The sequence below is a fragment of the Microcaecilia unicolor genome, unplaced genomic scaffold, assembly GCF_901765095.1.
Source record: "Microcaecilia unicolor unplaced genomic scaffold, aMicUni1.1, whole genome shotgun sequence".
Taxonomy (NCBI): domain Eukaryota; kingdom Metazoa; phylum Chordata; class Amphibia; order Gymnophiona; family Siphonopidae; genus Microcaecilia; species Microcaecilia unicolor.
The window spans coordinates 23,124-45,654 of NW_021963129.1; the positions used below are offsets into that span (position 1 = coordinate 23,124).

At 43.0% G+C, this 22,531-nt stretch overlaps 1 long non-coding RNA gene across 1 annotated transcript; it reads right to left on the reverse strand.

Annotated features, from left to right (window-relative positions):
- Positions 1–951: 951 nt before the first annotated feature.
- LOC115458975 lies at positions 952–16,067 on the reverse strand. Its single transcript, XR_003940178.1, has 3 exons — positions 15,964–16,067; positions 12,017–12,054; positions 952–1,079 (listed from the first exon to the last, which is right to left on the reverse strand). It is a non-coding gene; the product is annotated as an uncharacterized LOC115458975 (long non-coding RNA).
- Between the last annotated feature and the right edge of the window lie 6,464 nt (positions 16,068–22,531).

A 22,531-nucleotide genomic window follows, 5' to 3' on the forward strand; every position in this document is an offset into this window, starting at 1 on the left:
GGAGGGGGTTAGTGACCACTGGGGGAGTCAGGGGAGGTCATCCCCGATTCCCTCCGATGGTCATCTGGTCATTTAGAGCACTTTTTTGGGACCTGTTCGTGTGAAAAAAGGGTCCAACAAAAGTGTCCTAAATGTTTGCTAAAAACACCTTTATTTTTTTGATTATCGCCCTAACGCGTACATCTCTCCTCGGCCGATAACCACGCCCCAGTTCCACCTTCACCACACCTCTGACACGCCCCCATCAACTTTGTCCGCATCCGCAACGGAGTGCAGTTGAAAACGTCCAAAATCGGCTTTCGATTATACCAATTTATTCGTTTTTGTGAGATAAACGTCTATCTCCCGATTTGGGTCGAAATCTAGGCGTTTTTCTCTTTCGATTATAAGGTGGATAGTAACATAGTAGATGACGGCAGAAAAAGACCTGCACGGTCCATCCAGTCTGCCCAACAAGATAACTCATGTGCTACTTTTTGTATATACCCTACTTTGATTTGTACCTGTCCGCTTCAGGGCACAGACCGTATAAGTCTGCCCAGCACTATCCCCGCCTCCCAACCACCAGCCCCGCCTCCCAACCACCGGCTCTGGCACAGACCGTACAAGTCTGCCCAGCACTATCCCCGCCTCCCAACCACCAGCCCCGCCTCCCAACCACCGGCTCTGGCACAGACCGTACAAGTCTGCCCAGCACTATCCCCGCCTCCCAACCACCAGCCCCGCCTCCCAACCACCGGCTCTGGCACAGACCGTATAAGTCTGCCCAGCACTATCCCTGCCTCCCACTACCAGCTCTGCTATCCAATCTCGGTTAAGCTCCTGAGGATCCATTCCTTCTGAACAGGATTCCTTTATGTTTATCCCACGCACGTTTGAGGCTATAGATGTCCCCTTAAAACCTGTGGTGGGGTGAACGGGAAAATAGCTGTCAGTTGTACTTACAGTCCCAGTAAACAAGAATCACATACGCCCTTAGGATTGTTATGATGCTTCAGTGGAGGAGGTAACATGCAGGGAGGAAGGTCAACTTTACACCTATTTTTAAGGATGCGTTGAAGTCGTCTCTGGCAAATATCCTGCAAAGGAAACAAGCAAGAGTCAAAGATCTCCTGACTCACAAGAAGCACCACATCTGTGGAGTGTCAGAGAGTGAGTGAGGAGGAACAGAGAAAGGGTGTCAAATTTTCATTTGTTCACTTCTGGAAGTGGAGGGAGTTGGGAACACTCTTTTACAGAGGAAGGGATGGAAAATTTTCACGCCAGCACATCTGGAGTTGGGGCATAGACGGTCGGTGGCCTAACTGTTTGGGGAGGCTAAAGGGGGCGTGGCCAAGGGTGGGGCCAGGGGCGGGGCTTACATCCATAATTGTCTGACAATACACAGAAAAAAATAAAATAATCACAATTAATACCTTTTATTAAATTTAGATATTAGATATGTATCATAAGTCAAAGAATAAAGGGGTTGCTCAAAGCATGTACTAACCACAATCGCTCAACTGCAAAACACTATGCACAACTTTGTGCAAAAACACACTCAGAACCTTACTGTACCATAAATATTACACTGGGCAAACCCTAATACACCAATATACCACCCACATGGAAAATGCAGACCATCAACAATTTGAAACACGGGATCATAATATCACAATTCTCATGTACAGCCACAAAAAACACCCTTTTAGGGTGGATAGTGTTCACAATGAGCTCCTTTTATTAACGACCATATCCTTCAAGAGGTAGTGTGTCATGATTTAGGCTCTAAAACCCTTTCTGATGTTTTAGTGCAACCTCAGTAAAGCCAACACACAATCTCTCCACTGCAAAACACTATATACAAACTTGTGCAAAAACAAACTCATAACCTTACCAAACCATAACAGCACTAATTCCAAGGACAGGACGAGCTAGCACTATAATTACACCGGGCTCTAAAACACCAGTACACAAAATAGTGAAACAAAAAACAAAACAAAAAGGGCTGCAAATACTACACGCTAGCAGAATACTGCACCTTGATCACACATGAAAAACACATGACACAACAGATATGAAGGCAAAATACTGAACTGGAAAGTTACCTAAAGAAGTCAGACTCAGCATGCAGCAATATTAGAAAAACTGAAACTTGCATGCAAAATATCACAGATGCACATTTCCAAAAGCTGACATATTCCAATTAATAAATTCTGAATAAAATACTTTTTTCTACCTTTGTTGTCTGATCATTTAGTTTTTCTATTAGCTTTAGTCCCAGTGTCTTCTGTTTTATGCAGTGTCTTCTTTCCATTTGATATTTTTTCTCTCACCCTTTCCACCATTCTTCTGTCTCCTTATGCGTCCTGTCTACCATCTGTAGCCCTGTCCCTATCCTTTCTCCAGTTTCAACATCTGCCCTCAAAGTGTTCCAATCCAGCCCTTAAATTGAGCAATTTACCCTCCATCCATATCCAGCATTTCTCCTCACTCCACTCCCCTCCATCCATGTGCATCTCCTTCCTCTGTCTTCCCTCCCCTCCATCCATGTCCAGAATTTCTCCTCTCTCCCTTCCACTCCATCCATGTGCATTTTTCCTTTGTCTTTCCTTCCCTCCATCCTTGTCCAACATTTCTCCTTTCTTCCCTGCCCTCCATTCCATACATGTCCAACAACTCTCCATTCTCCCCTGCCCTCTCCTCCATCCATCCATATCCAGCAAATTTCCTCTCTCCCCTGCCCCCATTCATCCATCCATGTCCAGCAATTCTCCTCTCCTCTGCCCTCCCCTCCATCCATCCATGTCCAGCAACTCTTCATTCTCCCCTGCCCTCTCCTCCATCCATACATATATACATATCCAGCAAATTTCCTCTCTTCCCTGCCCCCTCCATCCATCCATGTCCAGCAATTGTCCTCTCTCCCCTGCCCTCCCCTCCCCTCCATCCATGTCCATGAACTGTCCATTCTCCCCTGCCCTCTCCTCCATCCACCCATATCCAGCAAATTTCCTCTCTCTCCTACCCCCATTCATCTATCCATGTCCAGCAATTCTCCTCTCTTCCCTGACCTCCCCTCCATCTATTCATCTATGTCCAGCAACTCTCAATTCTCCCCTGCCCTCTCCTCCATCCATCCATCCATACATACATACATATCCAGCAAATTTCCTCTCTTCCCTGACCCTCCATCCATCCATGTCCAGCAATTCTCCTCTCTCTTTCCTGCCCTCCCCTCCATCTACCCATGTCCAGCAATTCTCCTCTCTCTTTCCTGCCCTCCCCTCCATCTACCCATGTCCAGCAATTCTCCTCTCTTCCATGACCTCCCCTCCATCCATCCATCCATGTCCAGCAACTCTCCATTCTCCCCTTCTCTCTCCTCCATCCATCTCCAGCAATTCTCCTCTCTCTCCTGTCCTTCCCTCCATCTATCCATGTCCAGCAATTCTCCCTTGTTTCTCCCCCCCCCCCCCATTGCAGTATCTATCCCTCTCCCTTTTTCCCTCTGGAATGCAGTGTAAATCCCTCTCCCTCGTTCGCCCCCCCCCCCCAAATGCAGCATTTATCCCTCCCTCTTGCTCCCTCCCTGCAGTCCCTCTAATTTGATTTAGATCACCCATCGCTGCCGGTAGCGGCACGGGCACGCCAACATCGTACTAGTTTGCTTCGGGGCTTTGGCCTGACGCTGACGGCATGACGTGCCCCACCTCCTCTGACCAGCCTCCTGCTTCCGCAAGGGCTGGATGCATCATAAGGAAGGCTGGTCAGAGGAGGCGGGGCACGTCATATCATCAGCGTCAGGCCGAAGCCCCGAAGCAAGCTGTAGTACGATGTTGGCGTGCCCGTGCGGCTACCGGCAGCGATGGGCGATCTAAATCAAATTAAAGGGACCGACCACAGGGAGGGAGTGAGAGGGATAGATGCTGCATCGGGGGGGTGAGGGGATGAGCTAGAGAGAGAGAGAGAGAAAGAGAGACGCTTGGGGCTTGCGGCTGGGGAAGCTTAGCCTCCCCAAGTCTCTTATACCGGGCGCCTATGAGTTGGGGTATTTTTGTGCACTTTTTAATAGAGGGAGGCAGATGCAGATGTTTTCCCTTGTGTACATTTAAGTGGAGGGAATTTGGTACACTTCTTTAAAGAGGAAGGGGTGAAACATTTTCACTCGTACACATCTGGAGTTGGGGTATTTTGTGAACTTTGCAGTAGAAGGAGGCAGGTGCAGATGTTTTCACTTGCGCACATGTGGAAGTGGATAGAGTATGGTACACTCCTTTACGGAGGAAGGGGTGGGAATTTTTCACCTTTGCGCATCTGGAGTTCGGGTATTTTTATGCACTCTTTAATAGAAGGAGGCTGGTGCAGTCAGACGTATTTTTAACCTTTTCATACAAATGAAAGCACACACAGCTCTCCTGAGGTAAACTTGAAGAACCCCGAGAATCAAGATACCAGCCGATATTCAAAGATAATCAGAGCCTAGTTTTAAATAGAAAGTGGTTACATCACTGCGAGACACTTCCTATTATCTGTGTTAACTAAGGAAGGAATCATTCACTTATCTGTAACAGCTTTAAATATAAACAAGCACCACCTGCTGGCCAAACTAGAGAAATACACATCAGAATTAATTTAGGCATTTTACAGGCTTGTTAAAACACACTGTTTCTATTAGCTTTGCTAGAAATGGAAGGTTAGATATGAGGGTGATATTTACTGGGCTGATGGGGGTCCAGGTTAGTTTTCTTTAACAGTGGCCTAAGAAGAACTATTTTTAGAGGAAGAGGAACAGTGCCCAAAGATAGACTGTTTATTACCATAGTGTTAAGAAGTGGGAACAGTCCCAAAGAAGGAGGTTTTAACCAATTTGATGGAAAGTCTAATATAATAATTTGTACCTCCAATGTTCCAATGGTTGGTTGTCTGGGTTCATAACATCCTGATGTCAGCCAGCCTCCAGCGTTCCATTTACTCTCACTGTCCCACCCTTGCGTCAAGACGTAATGACGTCAGTGGGAGGAACAGTGAGAGGGAAGGGAACGCAGGAGGTGAGCTGATGACAGGAGGTTACGAATACAAGCAAGAGAAGTGAAGGCAACAGAACGCTGGACATGGATGGGAGGATAGAATCGAGGGACATCGAGGGGAGGGCAGGGCAGCAGAGAATCGACATGGATGGGATGGGAAGAGAGGAGAGAAATGCAGGACACGGATGGGAGGGCAGGGCACATGAGAATCGCTTGACATGGAGGGGATGGGAGGCGAGGTGAGAATCGCGGGACACGGAAGAGAGGGCAGGGCAGAGGAGAATCGCTGGACATGGAGTGGAGGCAAGGGAGAGGACAATCGCTAGACATGGAGGGGAGGCCAGGGCAGAGGAGAATCAATGGACATGGATGGGATGGGAGGAGAGGATAGAATTGCGCAACATGGATAGGAGGGCAGGGTACAGGAGAATTGCTGGACATGGAGGTGATGGGAGGTGAGGTGAGAATCACGGGACAAGGAAGGGAGGACAAGGGCAGAGGACAATCACTGGACATGGAGGGGAGGCCAGGGCAGAGGAGAATTGATGGACATGGATGGGATGGAAGGAGAGAATCGTGCAACATGGATGGGAGGGCAGGGTACAAGAGAATCACTGGACATGGAGGTGATGGGAGGAGAGATCATGGGACATCGAGGAGAGGGCAGGGTACAGGACAATCGCTGGACATGGAGGGGATAGGAGGAGAGGAGAGAATCACAGGACACGGAGGGGAGGGAAGGGCAGACGATAATCGCTTGACATGGAGGGGACACCAGAATTGCGGGACATCAAGGGCAGGGCAGTGCAGAGGACAATCACTGGACATGGAGGGGAGGCCAGAACCATGGGATATGGAGGGGAAGGCAGGGCAGAGGAGAATCGCTGGACATAGAGGGGAGGCCAAAATCACAGGACACAGAGGGCACAGCAGGGCACAGGAAGATTGCTGGAAATGAAGGGGAGGCCAGAATCGCAGTACACGGAGGGGACGGCAGGGCAGAAGAGAATCACTGCACATGGAGGGGTGGTCAGAATCGCGGGATACGGAGGGGATGGGAGGGGAGGGAAGAATCGCTGGACATGGAGGGGAGGGCAGGGGAGAGAGGAAAAATTGCTTTGATGACAGCCTTAAAAACATAATCACCATTACAAGATAGCCTTGCTAGCGCCCATTTCATTTGTTTGAGAAACGGGCCTTTTTTACTAGTACGATCATAAAACAACAGTATGAAACATAATATCAAACTCAGAAAACATCAACAAACAATAAAATAATCATAAAACAAACTAAAAATCAAAGGTCTAAACACTGAAAGGATTTCTCCTTCTAACTTTCAGAGCTTTGCTCCATAATTGGCCTCACTGAAAATTTACTAGGGCTGAGTGCCAAAATCTATGCTCATATTTTCACTAAACTCTTACAGTTGAGTGGAGGAGTAGCAGACTTTGATCCTGGGGAACTGGATTCTATTCCCACTGCAGCTCCTGGTGACTCAGGGAATGTTGCTACTGTTTCAGATTCTGTTGCTACTATTTGAGATTCTCCATGGAATGTTGCTGCTATTTAACATTCTGTTGCTATTATTTGAGGTTCTACAAGGAATGTTGTTACTATTTGAGATTCTGTTGCTACTATTTGAGATTCTACAGGGAATGTTGTTGCTATTTGAGATTCTGTTACTACTATTTGAGATTCTACAAGGAATTTTGTTACTATTTGAGATTCTGTTGCTACTATTTGAGATTCTACAGGGAATGTTGCTGCTATTTGAGATTCTGTTGCTACTCTTTGAGATTCTACAAGGAATTTTGTTACTATTTGAGATTCTGTTGCTACTATTTGAGATTCTACAGGGAATGTTGCTGCTATTTGAGATTCTGTTACTACTATTTGAGATTCTACAGGGAATGTTGTTACTATTTGAGATTCTGTTGCTTCTATTTGAGATTCCGTTGCTACTATTTTAGATTCTTTTGCTACTATTTGAGATTCTACAGGGAATGTTGCTGCTATTTGAGATTCTGTTGCTACTATTTGAGATTCTACAGGGAATGTTGTTACTATTTGAGATTCTGTTGCTACTATTTGAGATTCTACAGGGAATGTTGCTGCTATTTGAGATTCTGTTGCTACTATTTGAGATTCTACAAGGAATTTTGTTACTATTTCGGATTCTGTTGCTACTATTTGAGACTCTCCATGGAATGTTGCTGCTATTTCAGATTCTGTTGCTACTATTTGAGATTCTACAAGGAATTTTGTTACTATTTGAGATTCTGTTGCTACTATTTTAGATTCTACAGGGAATGTTGTTACTATTTGAGATTCTGTTGCTACTATTTGAGATTCTACAAGGAATTTTGTTACTATTTCGGATTCTGTTGCTACTATTTGAGACTCTCCATGGAATGTTGCTGCTATTTCAGATTCTGTTGCTACTATTTGAGATTCTACAAGGAATTTTGTTACTATTTGAGATTCTGTTGCTACTATTTGAGATTCTACAGGGAATGTTGTTACTATTTGAGATTCTGTTGCTACTATTTGAGATTCTGTTGCTACTATTTTAGATTCTGTTGCTACTATTTGAGATTCTACAGGGAATGTTGCTGCTATTTGAGATTCTGTTGCTACTATTTGAGATTCTACAGGGAATGTTGTTACTATTTGAGATTCTGTTGCTACTATTTGAGATTCTACAAGGAATTTTGTTACTATTTCGGATTCTGTTGCTACTATTTGAGACTCTCCATGGAATGTTGCTGCTATTTCAGATTCTGTTGCTACTTTTTGAGATTCTACAAGGAATTTTGTTACTATTTGAGATTCTGTTGCTACTATTTGAGATTCTACAGGGAATGTTGTTACTATTTGAGATTCCGTTGCTACTATTTGAGATTCCGTTGCTACTATTTGAGATTCTACAGGGAATGTTGCTGCTATTTGAGATTCTGTTACTACTATTTGAGATTCTACAGGGAATGTTGTTACTATTAGAGATTCTGTTGCTACTATTTGAGATTCCGTTGCTACTATTTTAGATTCTTTTGCTACTATTTGAGATTCTACAGGGAATGTTGCTGCTATTTGAGATTCTGTTGCTACTATTTGAGATTCTACAGGGAATGTTGTTACTATTTGAGATTCTGTTGCTACTATTTGAGATTCTGTTGCTACTATTTTAGATTCTGTTGCTACTATTTGAGATTCTACAGGGAATGTTGCTGCTATTTGAGATTCTGTTGCTACTATTTGAGATTCTACAGGGAATGTTGTTACTATTTGAGATTCTGTTGCTACTATTTGAGATTCTACAAGGAATTTTGTTACTATTTCGGATTCTGTTGCTACTATTTGAGACTCTCCATGGAATGTTGCTGCTATTTCAGATTCTGTTGCTACTATTTGAGATTCTACAAGGAATTTTGTTACTATTTGAGATTCTGTTGCTACTATTTGAGATTCTACAGGGAATGTTGTTACTATTTGAGATTCCGTTGCTACTATTTGAGATTCCGTTGCTACTATTTGAGATTCTACAGGGAATGTTGCTGCTATTTGAGATTCTGTTACTACTATTTGAGATTCTACAGGGAATGTTGTTACTATTAGAGATTCTGTTGCTACTATTTGAGATTCTACAAGGAATTTTGTTACTATTTGAGATTCTGTTGCTACTATTTGAGATTCTACAGGGAATGTTGTTACTATTTGAGATTCTGTTGCTACTATTTGAGATTCCGTTGCTACTATTTTAGATTCTTTTGCTACTATTTGAGATTCTACAGGGAATGTTGCTGCTATTTGAGATTCTGTTGCTACTATTTGAGATTCTACAGGGAATGTTGTTACTATTTGAGATTCTGTTGCTACTATTTGAGATTCTACAAGGAATTTTGTTACTATTTGAGATTCTGTTGCTACTATTTGAGATTCTACAGGGAATGTTGTTACTATTTGAGATTCTGTTGCTACTATTTGAGATTCTGTTGCTACTATTTTAGATTCTGTTGCTACTATTTGAGATTCTACAGGGAATGTTGCTGCTATTTGAGATTCTGTTGCTACTATTTGAGATTCTACAGGGAATGTTGTTACTATTTGAGATTCTGTTGCTACTATTTGAGATTCTACAAGGAATTTTGTTACTATTTCGGATTCTGTTGCTACTATTTGAGACTCTCCATGGAATGTTGCTGCTATTTCAGATTCTGTTGCTACTATTTGAGATTCTACAAGGAATTTTGTTACTATTTGAGATTCTGTTGCTACTATTTGAGATTCTACAGGGAATGTTGTTACTATTTCAGATTCTGTTGCTACTATTTGAGATTCTACAGGGAATGTTGTTACTATTTGAGATTCTACAAGGAATTTTGTTACTATTTCGGATTCTGTTGCTACTATTTGAGATTCTGTTGCTGCTATTTGAGATTCTACAGGGAATGTTGGTACTATTTCAGATTCTCCATGGAATGTTGGTACTATTTGAGATTCTACAGGGAATGTTGCTACTATTTGAGATTCTGTTGCTACTATTTGAGATTCTGTTGCTACTATTTGAGATTCTACAGGGAATGTTGCTGCTATTTGAGATTCTGTTGCTACTATTTGAGATTCTGTTGCTACTATTTGAGATTCCGTTGCTACTATTTTAGATTCTTTTGCTACTATTTGAGATTCTACAGGGAATGTTGCTGCTATTTGAGATTCTGTTGCTACTATTTGAGATTCTCCATGGAATGTTGCTGCTATTTAAGATTCTGTTGCTGCTATTTGAGATTCTACAGGGAATGTTGGTACTATTTCAGATTCTCCATGGAATGTTGGTACTATTTGAGATTCTACAGGGAATGTTGCTACTATTTGAGATTCTGTTGCTACTATTTGAGATTCTGTTTCTACTATTTGAGATTCTACAGGAATGTTGCTGCTATTTGAGATTCTGTTGCTGCTATTTGAGATTCTGTTTCTACTATTTGAGATTCTACAGGAATGTTGCTGCTATTTGAGATTCTCCATGGAATGTTGCTACTATTTGAGTTTCTACATGGAATGTTGCTGCTATTTGAGATTCTGTTGCTACTATTTAAGATTCTCCATGAAACGTTGCTACTATTTGAGATTCTCCATGGAATGTTGCTACTATTAGAGATTCTGCAGGGAATGTTGCTACTATTTGAGATTCTGTTGCTGCTATTTGAGATTCTACATGAATTGCTGCTAGTGGAGGAGTACCCTAGTGGTTAGTGCAGTGGACTTTGATCCTGGGGAACTGGGTTCAATTCCCTCTGCAGCTCCTTGTGACTCTGGCTAAGTCACTTAACCCTCCATTGCCCCAGATACAAATAATACCTGTATATACTGTGTAAACCATTTTCAATGTAGTTGCAAAAACCACAGAAAGGCAGTATATCAAGTCCTATTCCCTTTTTCTCCCCCCCCCCCCCTTACATTTAGGATTAAAAAAAAGTGAGTGTCAACCAGGAAGGATTTAGGGAAAGAAGTTATGAGCTTGGCACTGATTTTTCATCTCTAGGTCTCATCATCTCATCCCAATACAACACATATAAACTCACAAACATAAACACCCCAGGTTATACCCTTCCTATCGCAGACAGCCTGAAAATTCTCGGAGTAACAATCGACCGGAATCTCTCACTAGAGAACTAAGTAAAATCTACCATAAAGAAAATGTTTCACTCAATGTGGAAACTTAAACGGGTGAAACCATTCTTCCCGAGGGAAACATTCTGCAACTTGATCCAATCAATGGTACTAAGCCATGCAACGGAATCTATGCGGGTTGCAAAGAACAAATTATAAAGAAACTTCAGACCGCTCAAAACATAGCAGCCAGGCTTATATTTGGAAAAACTGCACTGGCTCCCAATCAAAGAACGTATTGCTTTCAAAATCTGCACCCTGGTTCACAAAATCATCTACGGCGAAGCCCCTGGATACATGACAGACCTCATAGACCTGCCAACCAGAAACACAACAAGATCAGCACGAACATATTTAAATCTTCACTACCCAAGCAGCAAAGGACTCAAATACAAATCAACATACGCATCCAGCTTTTCTTATTTAAGCGCACAAGTATGGAACGCATTGCCAAAAATAGTAAAAACAATGTACGACCACTAAAAACAAACCTATTCAGGAAGGCATATCCCACTAACCCAACATAAAAGCCTGAGTACCTGCAACACAACAAAACCAAAGATCGTAATGGACACACCCCAAGTTCCCCTATATACCTACCATACATGAACCTTATTCTACCACAATAACACCTTGTATTTGTTCATACCGGAACTGGCGAACGCCATTACGGTACTGTGTAAGCCACATTGAGCCTGCAAATAGGGGGGAAAATGTGGGATACAAATGTAACAAATAAATGAATAAATTTCACTCAGAAATCTATAAACAGTAAATTTAGCAGAAAATAGCAATGCCTGATTACCACTGTGTTTCCACCACACTAGAAAAAAATTTAAAATTTTCCAGAACGCGGGAAATGGCGCTCACTAGACTTGGAACTAACGCCGCCAGTCACGTTGGACTAACAGTAGTTCAGATTTAGCATGTGGTAAGCCCGTGTTGGGCTTACTGACGCTTTTTAAAAAAACCCTTAAAAATCTAAATTCAGAGACTCAGCTTTTTGAATACTGTAAAAGTGAGATGATAATGGGAAAAGTATGTGACAAATTTCAAGAGGATTGTTCCTCAGACTGGTTCTAGTGGAGGTAGGGGGTATTTTGAAATGATTCTGCCACTATGGTCGAACAGATTAGATAGGTGGAGCTTGTTCTTGCTTTACAGCCATCAAACGTATGACCAAAAGTGTAAAAATTGGGGATTGCGGTTACTACCCCGTCCTCTGACAATCCACCAGGAAAATATGGGGGTGTGGATCGGATAATGATTTGAGTTCAGGTTGTGGAGATTTGGTGTCAGGAATGTTGTCGGGGAGAAGTAACTAAATTTATATTTACCAAGGGTTTTTTAGCAGAGACACTTGGAATGTCAAAACCTGAAAAAGAAGAAAACATGGGTAAGAATGATGGATATTTAACATATCACCATCTGTTTGAATAAGAATGGAATATTCAGCACTGGCAGTCTCCACCTCTCTTGCTAAAATATTGTTTCATCCATCCTTTCCTTCCTTTCACAGTACTAAAGATAAATATCTGACCTTCCAGACAAATCACCCAGTACTGACTCATCTTCGAAAGAGATCACTGATGATGTAGTGACCTTCAAGAGAAATCACCCACAAGTCAGTGGTCTTCAAGAGAAATCACCGACTATCTACTGACCTCATAGAGAACTCACTCAATATCGATTCATCTTTCAGAAAAATCACTGATCTTGTAGTGACCTTCAAGAATGGGAAAGGGGAGGGGACTTGATATACTGCCTTTCTGTGGTTACAATTAAAGAAGTTTACGTATTATATACAGGTACTTATTGTGCATCTGGGGCGATGAGGGCTATGTAACTTGCCCAGAGTCACAAGGAGCTGCAGTGGGAATTGAATCCCATCACCCAGGTTCTGAGGCTGCTACACTAACTACTAGTCCATTCCCTACACACCCGAGAGAAGTTGCCCACTACCTGTTGGCTATCTGTGACCCCAAAGAGAAATCACCCTACTACTACTACTACTTAACATTTCTAAAGAGCTACTAGGGTTACACAGCGCTGTACAATTTAACAAAGAAGGACAGTCCTTGCTCAAAGGAGCTTACAATCTAAAGGACAAAATATGCAGTCAATCAAATTGGGGCAGGCTATCTATGACCCCAAAGAGAAATCACCCAAAACAATTCTATAAAACAGTATATGCTCCTGACTTATAGATAGATAGATATGTGTGTGTCAGGAGCATAGCCATGGGGGGGGGGGGGGGGGGGTCTTGGGGACACAGGCCCCCCAATCTTGGCTCAGCCCCCCCACTCTCCCAGCATCCATACATCCACTGCCTCTCTCTCCTCCCATTCATTTTTACCCATTTCTCTCTCCCTCCCTCTCCACCCATCCCATATTACCCGGGGGTTGGCACAGGAAACAGTCATTAGCAGCAAGCAGAAACCTGCAATCCTGCATTTCTTTTTGGGTTATTAGTGCGGCCTGGCAGAGCTGCAAGAGGAAGGAGGAAGGAAAATTATGCTGCTTGACGTCAGTACATGGAAGGGAACAGAGAAAGAAAATGGGTAATAGGGGATGCATGGTGAGGGAGAGAGAAACTGGGTAAGACTACATGGGAGGGGGGGGGGGGGAAAGGAGAGAGACAGAGAGACCACAGAGGCAATACTAAATGGGGGGAGAGATAATTTGCTAAAATCTTCTCTCAGTATGTGTCGGCGGCCAAAAAAGCAAAGTGGATGCTAGGAATTATTAGGAAAGAGATGGTGAATAAGACCGAAAAATACTATAATGCCTTTGTATCGCTCCATGTTGTGACCGCACCTTGAGTATTGCGTTTAGTTCTAGTCACCGTATCTCATAAAAGATAAAGTGGAATTAGAGAAGGTTCTGAGAAGAGCGACCAAAATGATAAAGGGGATGGAACTGTTCTCATATGAGGAAAGGCTAAAGAGGGTAGGGTTCTTCAGCTTGGAAAAGAGGTGGATGAGGGGACTTTTGATTGAGGTCTGTAAAATTCTGAGTGGCGTAGAATGAGTAGAACTGAATCGATTTGTTGGTCGTTCCAAAAGTACAAAGACTAGGGGACACTCAATGAAGTTACATGGAAATACTTTTAAAACAAATAGGAGGAAATATTTTTTCACTCAACAAATAGTTAAGCTCTGGGAACTCTTTGTCGGAGGATGTAGCAACGGTGGTTAGCGTACCTGGGTTTAAAAAAGGTTTGAACTAGTTCCTGGAGGAAAAGTCCATAGTCTGCTATTGAGACAGATATGGGGAAGCAACAGCTTGTCATGGGATTGGTAGCATGGAATGTTGCCATTGTTTGGGTTTCTGCCAGGTACTTGTGACTGTTCGAAACTCGATACTGGACTAGATGGACCATTGGTTTGACCCAGTATTGGTACTCTTATGTTCTTAAGTACTACTGCATGGTGGGTGGGTGGGGGGAGAGAGAGAGAAATAGGAGCAAGGCTGGATGGAAGAGAGAAAGGCAAGGGAAAAGCTAAATGGCGGAGGGAGTAGAGAGTCAGGATAGTGCTGCATGCTAGGGGGAGAATGAAAGACACGCAATGCTGGAAGGGGGATTAGGAGAGACAGAGGAGATGCTGAACGGGAGAGAGAGGCAATACTGTGTGGAAGGGCAGAGAGGGAAAGAGAGAGAGAGAGAGAGACAGAGAGCAATGCTGGATATGAGGAGAGAGAGAAAGCGATAAGGACAATGCTCAGTGGTACAGGGGGAGGTGGGAAGAAAGAGAGATGGGGGAAATGCTGTATTACGGGTTTAGACAAAGACAGAGGCAATGCTGGATGATGGGACAGGGGAGAAAGACAGAGGAAAGACTGGATGGTGGGGTAGGGGAGAGAGAAAGGGGATGCTGGAAGGCAGGTGGAGAGAGAGAGAGAGAGACAGAGAGGGAGAAGATGCTGGATGGCGGGTGGCTGTATAACTCCTGGATCCCCCCCCCCCCCCCCACTTGGATTGCCTTTTTTTTTTAATTTGCAAAACTTTTTATTAAATCATCAACAGTACAAAACCATGGAGATCAATTCTCCTATATAATTCAAAGACAACAACACTCAAGCCTTGCCAACAATCATTTTTCCCCTCCCTCTTCCTCCCCCTCCCCAAACCCGTTCTACCCTCCGTCCCACCCTCTCTCCCCCCGCCCCATGCTAGTACCTGAATTCCTCACTCTCACTCTACTCTTTGCAAGATCCCCTCCAAATGTAGCCATTCCTCTGCATTGGGTGGATTGCCTTTTTTTCTCTGGTGTTGCACTGTATGAAAACTCTTGTTTCTTGGGGGTCCAGTTTAATGTTTCTCTACATATTTCTAATTTTACCCCACCCCCCTTGTTTACTAAGCCATGCTAGCAGCTGCCGTACGCTAATGATGACACAGTCCATTGCCTTTGAATGGGTTGTATCGGAATTGCCACGTGGCTCAGTAAACAGGAGTGGGGGGGGGGGGGTAGTTTGTGGTTACTTATTCTGTACTTGAGAGTCTACCTGAGTTTGTGTATTCTGTTAGCATTCAATGTCTGGGTAGGATTGATCTGTTCTAATCCAGCTAGATGGATTGATGTTCTACTGCCAACTGCAATATTTACGTTGTTGAGTGTTCCTAGGTTGTGTTTCTTCTGAAAGTTAGTGGTGGGAGAGAGGGGATATGTTAGAGACGTTTAAATACCTCAGTGATCTTAACATACAGGAGGTGAGTCTTTTTCAATTGAAGGAAACCTCTGGAATGAGAGGGAATAGGATAAAGTTAAGAGGAAATATGCTTAGGAGGAATCTAAGAAAATAGTCTTTCATGGAAAGAGTGGTGGAAGCATGGAATGGCCTCCTGGGCTTTGTAAACAGGGGGGGGGGGGGTTAGATTGTGAGCCCCTCAGGCACAGGGGAATACTTGCTCCATCTGAATATAACTCATCTTAGAAAACAGTGTGAGCTAAATGCTTACATAGGAAAGATCTGACAAAGTTTCTCATGAGCAGCTACAGAGGAAATGAAAACTTCGTGGGTAAGAGGATTGGAAATTGGCAAAAGATAGAAAGCAGAGAGTAGGGTTAAATCATCCTTTCAATGGAGGAGAGTAAAAAGTGGAGTACCACAGGAGTCTATACCGGGACCAGTGCTTTATAATATCTTTATAGGTAATTTAGTTTGATTTATTCATTAATTTGGCTGGTTATGCTTATAGGGGAAGGGGGGTAGGATGGAGGAGGAGGCAGTGGCCCAGAAGCTATATCAGAGTTTGTCCCCTTTTAAGAGGTGACTGTACCTGGAATGCTGGAAAGTACCAGAGTGATCAGCAGAAAAGTGACAGCTCCATCCATGATCTTGCTGTTGAAGTCTCGCTCTCGCTCTCTCTCTCTCTCTCTCTCTCTCTCTCTCTCGCTCTGATCTCTAGATCTACAATCCATGCTCTATATATACTGGAAGTCACTCCACCCTCATTGGGGGAAGAAACCGGAAGATTGATAGACGTAATAAGATTATGACCTCATTATCAGAGGACATGAAAATATTCTTGAGGAAAGAATATCAGGAATAAATTGCTCGCTCTCTCTAGGACATCACGTGTGCTACTGGTTTTTGGACAGGACAGGAGATGACTGTGCCCAGAACTTACAGAATAATATTTTAACCAGAACTGTAGAACCCTTCCAGGCTGGACTTCTCCCGGACCTCCATTTATCCCCTGAACATTACACATCTTTCCTCCTGCATGCAGCTGTTTGGCTGAGGGTCTAGTGGGGACTGGGGGTGATGCCTGGTTGCTTTATAACAATAATACCATGATGATGCCTGGTTGCTTCTCCCAAACTGCCAGCACCAGAGCCCCTACTGCAGCGTATCAAATCCTGAAGTAAATTTTTATTTGCTAAAATACCACAACACTTTGACTTGGTAGCCAGGAGCCTAAGTTGATGGCTCAGGCAACAGAGGATTAAGGGGTCCTTTTACAAAGATGAGATAAAAAGTGGCCTGCAGTAGTGTGGGCGTGTCTTTTGTGCACACGCTGTGCCACCTTTTACCTTGGCTGGGAAAAACAACATTTTTGAAGGGTCTGAAATTGGGACTTAGCGGTAAGGGCTCACATGTTCCCCCTGCGGTAACCAAAAGTGGCCGCAGTGCCGATTAATGCAGAGAATGCCCCCGGGGTAGAAAATAGAAAAATATTTTCTTCCACAGGATTGGGTGCAGGCGAAACTCGGAATTACCGCTAGTGCATGCATCTTGTCTTAGGCCTGCAGAATTCTACAAAATGCAATACATAGGATGACTTGTTAGAAGGTTGTGTGACTAACCCCCTCCCACCCTCAAAAAACATCTGTAAAAATATTTTGTGCCAGCCTTAGATGTCATAGGTCCATCATAGCAGTATGCAGGTTCTTGGATCAGTTTTAATGGGTGAATGCACTTCAGACAGGCGGACCCAGCCCCATCCCCCCACCCACCTGTTACGTTTGTGGAGGAAACAGTGAGCCAACTACTACTCATCATTTCTATAGCACTACTAGACGTACGCACCGCTGTACACCTGAACATGAAGAGACAGTCTCTGCTCGACAGAGCTTACAATCTAATTAGGACAGACAAACCCTCCAAAACCCACCGCAAACTCTCTGTACCCATATCTAGGTGCCCCCTTCACCTGTAAGGGCTATTGTAGTGGTGTACAGTTGTGGGTAGTGGGTTTTGGGGGTCTCAGCACACATGGTAAGGGAGCTATGTACCTGGGAGCATTTTATGAAGTCCACTGCAGTGCCCCCTAGGATGCCCGGTTGGTGTCCTGGCATGTCAGAGGGACCAGTGCACTAGAAATGCTGGCTCCTCCCATGACCAAATGGCTTGGATTTGGTCGTTTCTGAGATGGATGTCCTTGGTTTCCATTATCGCCAAAAATCAGAAACGGCCAAGTCTAGGGACGACCAAATTTAAGGATTTGGACGTCCCTGACAGTATTTTCGAAACGAAAGATGTACGTCCATCTTGTTTCGAAAATACGGGGTTTCCTGCCCTTGGATGGGGACGTTGTGTGAGGACGTCTTCATGAAAACGTGGATGCCCCTTTTGAAAATGCCCCTCATGGTAACGTAGTAAAAGACAGCAGATAAAGACCTGACAATATAAACTCATTTTACATGGTATGTGATACTTCATATGTATACCCGAGTTTGATTTGTCCTTAGTAGACAGAGACTGTCAGGAGAGAGAGCAGAACAAACGCGTTGCAGATGAACTGCATAGAAAAAAATCTTAAAACTGTGTTTCAAAATTAACGATTTGGAAATTTTGGCAAATCAAAAAAATCCGTCTGCCATGTTGTGCCTCTGTTGGACATTTTTCCCAAAAAAGCACAATACATATTATGCTGCTTACCTGAGAAATAAGCAGTGGATTTTTAACACAATATTCGAGGTGCCGTCATGCCATGAAGCGATATAAAGGCATTTAACATCCTCATTTTTGTTTTCCATTCCTTTTCTAATAATACCTAACATTCTATTTGCTTTCTTACCCACCGCTGCACACTGAGCAGAGGGTTTCAACGTATCATCAATGCCGACACCTAGATCCCGTTCCCTGTCGGTGACTCCTAACGTGGAATCTTGTATTATGTAGCTATAATTCAGGTTCCTCTGTCCCACATGCATCACTTTGGACTTGCTCATATTAAATGTCATCTGCCATTTAGACGCCCAGTTTCCCAGTCTCGTAAGGTCCTCTTGTAAGTTTTCACAATCCTTTCACAATTTAACAACTTTGAATAACTTTGTGTTGTCAGCAAATGTAACTAACTCACCAATTACTCCCATCTCTAGATCATTTACAATTACCCCTGGGGAACCCCTCTATCTTCCCTTCTCTATTGAGAATACTGACCATTTAACCCTACTCTCTGTTTTCTATCTTTTGGATAAAGAATAAACATCCTTTTGTTTTTATTTGTTGTAGTGCAAATGGTCTTTAATCCAGCTGTCCAGTTTCTAAAAAGATAACAGTTGAGAGGAGTTGTCTGCATAGTACTGCTGGCCTGATTGGACTCCGCTGGCCACAGGAACAGGCGCAAACAATACCTTATCTTGATTTGTATCTGTCTTTTTCAGGGCCCAACACTAGCCCCGCCTCTCCCCACCAGCTCTGCTATGCCATCTCCGCTAAGCTCCTGAGGATCCATTCCTTCTGAACAGGATTCCTTTATGTCTATCCCATGCATGTTTATTTTATTTTTATTTTTGTTACATTTGTACCCCGCGCTTTCCCACTCATGGCAGGCTCAATGCGGCTTACATGGGGCAATGGAGGGTTAAGTGACTTGCCCAGAGTCACAAGGAGCTGCCTGTGCCTGAAGTGGGAATCGAACTCAGTTCCTCAGTTCCCCAGGACCAAAGTCCACCACCCTAACCACTAGCCCACTCCTCCACTTGAATTCCGTTACCGTTTTCATCTCCACCACCTCCCGCGGGAGGGCATTCCAAGCATCCACCACTCTCTCCGTGAAAAAATACTTCCTGACATTTTTCTTGAGTACTTCGGTACATATTCTCTGATACCTTAAATATTGTGAGGAGGGTAAATGTCATTTGATGGCTTTGATAGGGTAGAAATGAATTGCGATCTGTCTTCTTAATATGGACTTCTGTAGAATATGTTTCTTTGTCTAGTCGCACCAATACATTTCAAAAAGCAATATGTTGCTGTGACTATTGCATGGTGAATTTATATGTACATCCTGGTGGTTCAACCATTGATAGAACTCATGGAGGCTCTGTTCATCACATTTCCATCATACAAATATGTCATCGATATATCGATACCATGAGTAAATGTAAGATGACCAATGATTTTCATCGACCCGTGTTTGTTCAAAATGGGTCATCTATAAACATGCTACTGATGTGGCAAATGTAGAAAAAAAATCTAAACAGAAAAACACACAAAAAGTCACATCCCAGGTACACATCTTCAAATAATGTTATTATTATTATAACCAGAACAAGATGAGCAGTTTTTAATCCACAATAGGACATTTCCTCCTATCCCATGACCCTCCAATTTCCTCTGTAGCCTTTCATGAGGTACCTTGTCAAACGCCTTTTGAAAATCCAGATACACAATATCAACCGGTTCCCCTTTGTCCACATGTTTGTTTACTGCTTCAAAGAATTGAAGTAAATTGGTCAGGCAAGATTTCCCCACACAAAAGCCGTGCTGACTTGGTCTCAGTAATCCATGTCCTCGGATGTGCTCTGTAATTTTGTTTTTAATAATAGCCTCTACCATTTTCCCCGGCACCGACGTCTATAACTTCCCGGATCTCCCCTGGAGCCTTTTTTAAAAATGGCACCAGTCCCAGTACAGAACCCTGTGACAACCCACTATCTTTATTTCTCCATCGAGAACATTGACTTTTAAGCCTCTCTCTGTTTCTCAAACTTTTGCCTGTTTGCAACAGTGGCCAATCCAGGTCACAAGTACCTGGCAAGATCCCAAAACAGTACAATACATTTTGAGCTGCTTATCCCGGAAAGAAGCAGTGGATTTTCCCATGTCCATTTTAATAATGGCCTATTGACGTTTCTTTATGGAAGGTATCCAAACCTTTTCTAAACTCTGCTACGCTAAATGCTTTTTACCACATTCTCTGGCAATTAATTCCAGAGTTTAATTACTTGAAGAGTGAAAAAATATTTTCTCTGATTTGTATTAAATTTACTACTTTGTAGATTCATTGCGAGCCCCCAAGTCCTAGTATTTTTGGAAAGAGTGAACAAGCGATTCACGTCTACCCCTTCCACTCCACTCAGTATTTTATATCATAAGTCCCCTTAGGCGTCTTTTCTCCAAGCTGATGAGCCCAAGCCATTTCAACCTTTCCTCATACGGAAGTCATCCCATCCCCTCTACCATTTTCGTCACCCTTCTCTGTACCTTTCCTAATTCCACTATATCTTTTTTGAGATGCGGTGACCAGAATTACACACAGTATTCACTGACTCATCCTTATTAATGTGTTTAATAACATCTCTACTTGCTGGATGTGCCCCATTTATTCACAATCCAGGTCACAAGTGTATGAGATGAGTTCCATCCCCTTTATGCATTTAGTAATAGCAGAAGGATCTTGGGTAACATGATGACGAAAAAACATGATAATTGTAAGCAAGCAAATATTGTAAGGCAGTTCTGAATATGTGTACAGAAGTTCATATTTGTTCATCCTTGTTAAAGAAATGGGTTTTCAGTAGAATTCGGAAGTTGGCTAGTTCATACATCGTTTTAAAGTTGCGCGGCATCACATTCCACAGTTGTGTACTCAGATAGGAAAAGGTTGACACATGCGTTAGTTTGTATTTAAGACCTCCAGTCCTGCCTCCCACCACCGGCTCTGGCACAGACCGTATAAGTCTGCCCAGCACTATCCCCGCCTCCCAACCTCCAGCCCTGCCTCCCACTACTGGCTCTGCTATTCAATCTCGGTTAAGCTCCTGAGGATCCATTCCTTCTAAACAGGATTCCTTTATGTTTATCCCACGCATGTTTGAATTCCGTTACCGTTTTCATCTCCACCACCTCCCGGGGGAGGGCATTCCAAGCATCCACCACTCTCTCCGTGAAGAAATACTTCCTGACATTTTTCTTGAGTCTGCCCCCCTTCAATCTCATTTCATCTTGTTTAAATGGGATGTACATCGTTACGTCATCTGCGTATATGTATGGGTTAAGGTTTTGGTTTGATAGTAGTTTCGCCAAAGGTATCATCATTAAGTTGAATAGAGTCGGTGAGAGGGGGGGATCCTTGTGGAACTCCACATTCAGGTATCCATGTAGCTGATGTAGTCGAATTAGATGTCACTTGGTATGATCGTGTAGTTAGGAACCCCTTGAACCAATTGAGAACATTTCTTCCAATTCCGAAATACTCGAGGATATTTAATAGTATTCCATGATCAACCATATCGAAGGCGCTAGACATATCAAATTGTAGCAGTAGTATGTTCTTGCCAGTTGCAATCATTTGTTTAAATTTGTTCATGAGAGGAACTAGTACCGTTTCCGTGCTGTGGTTAGACCAAAATCCTGACTGGGAGTCATGTAGTATTGAGAATTTGTTTAAATAGTTTGTGAGTTGTTTGGTTACCATCCCTTCCATTAGTTTGGTTATTAAAGGTATGGATGCTACTGGTCTGTAGTTGGTTAGTTCACTGGCACTCTTTGCGTCTTTGGGTATAGAAGTGAGTAGAATGTTTCCTTTCTCCTTCGGGAAGAGTCCAATTTGTAGCATATAGTTTACGTGATTCGTGAGGTCTGTTATAAATTGATGAGGGGCAAATGTCATAAGGTTCTTTGGGCATATATCTAATTTGCCGTGAGATTTGGCAAATCTTTTGAGCATTTGGGATATAAGATCCTTTGATAATATCTCGAATTTGGTCCAGGTTCTGTCTGCAGGGTATACACCAGGGCCTGGATCTAGACAGTCAAGGAGTTCGGCATAATCGGTGGTGCTGATTGGTATTTTAGGTCGTAGTTGTACGATTTTCTCATTGAAGTATCTTGCGAGATTGTCTGCTCCTGGTGTGTCTTTGTTGCTGGTTGTGATTGGTGTGGTATCTAGTAGTTTATTCACAAGTTGGAAGAGTTTGTGTGTGTCTTTGTAGTTCGGTACGATTTCATTTTTATAAAATAATCTTTTAGTTTGCCTTATGGTATATTTATATTTTCTTTGAAGTTGTTTCCAGGCGTTAAGTGTTGGGTCGTCTTTCTTTTTTTTCCACGCACGTTCTAACCTTCTAACTTGTGTTTTGAATTGTTTCAGTTCTTCAGTGAACCATGGTGTT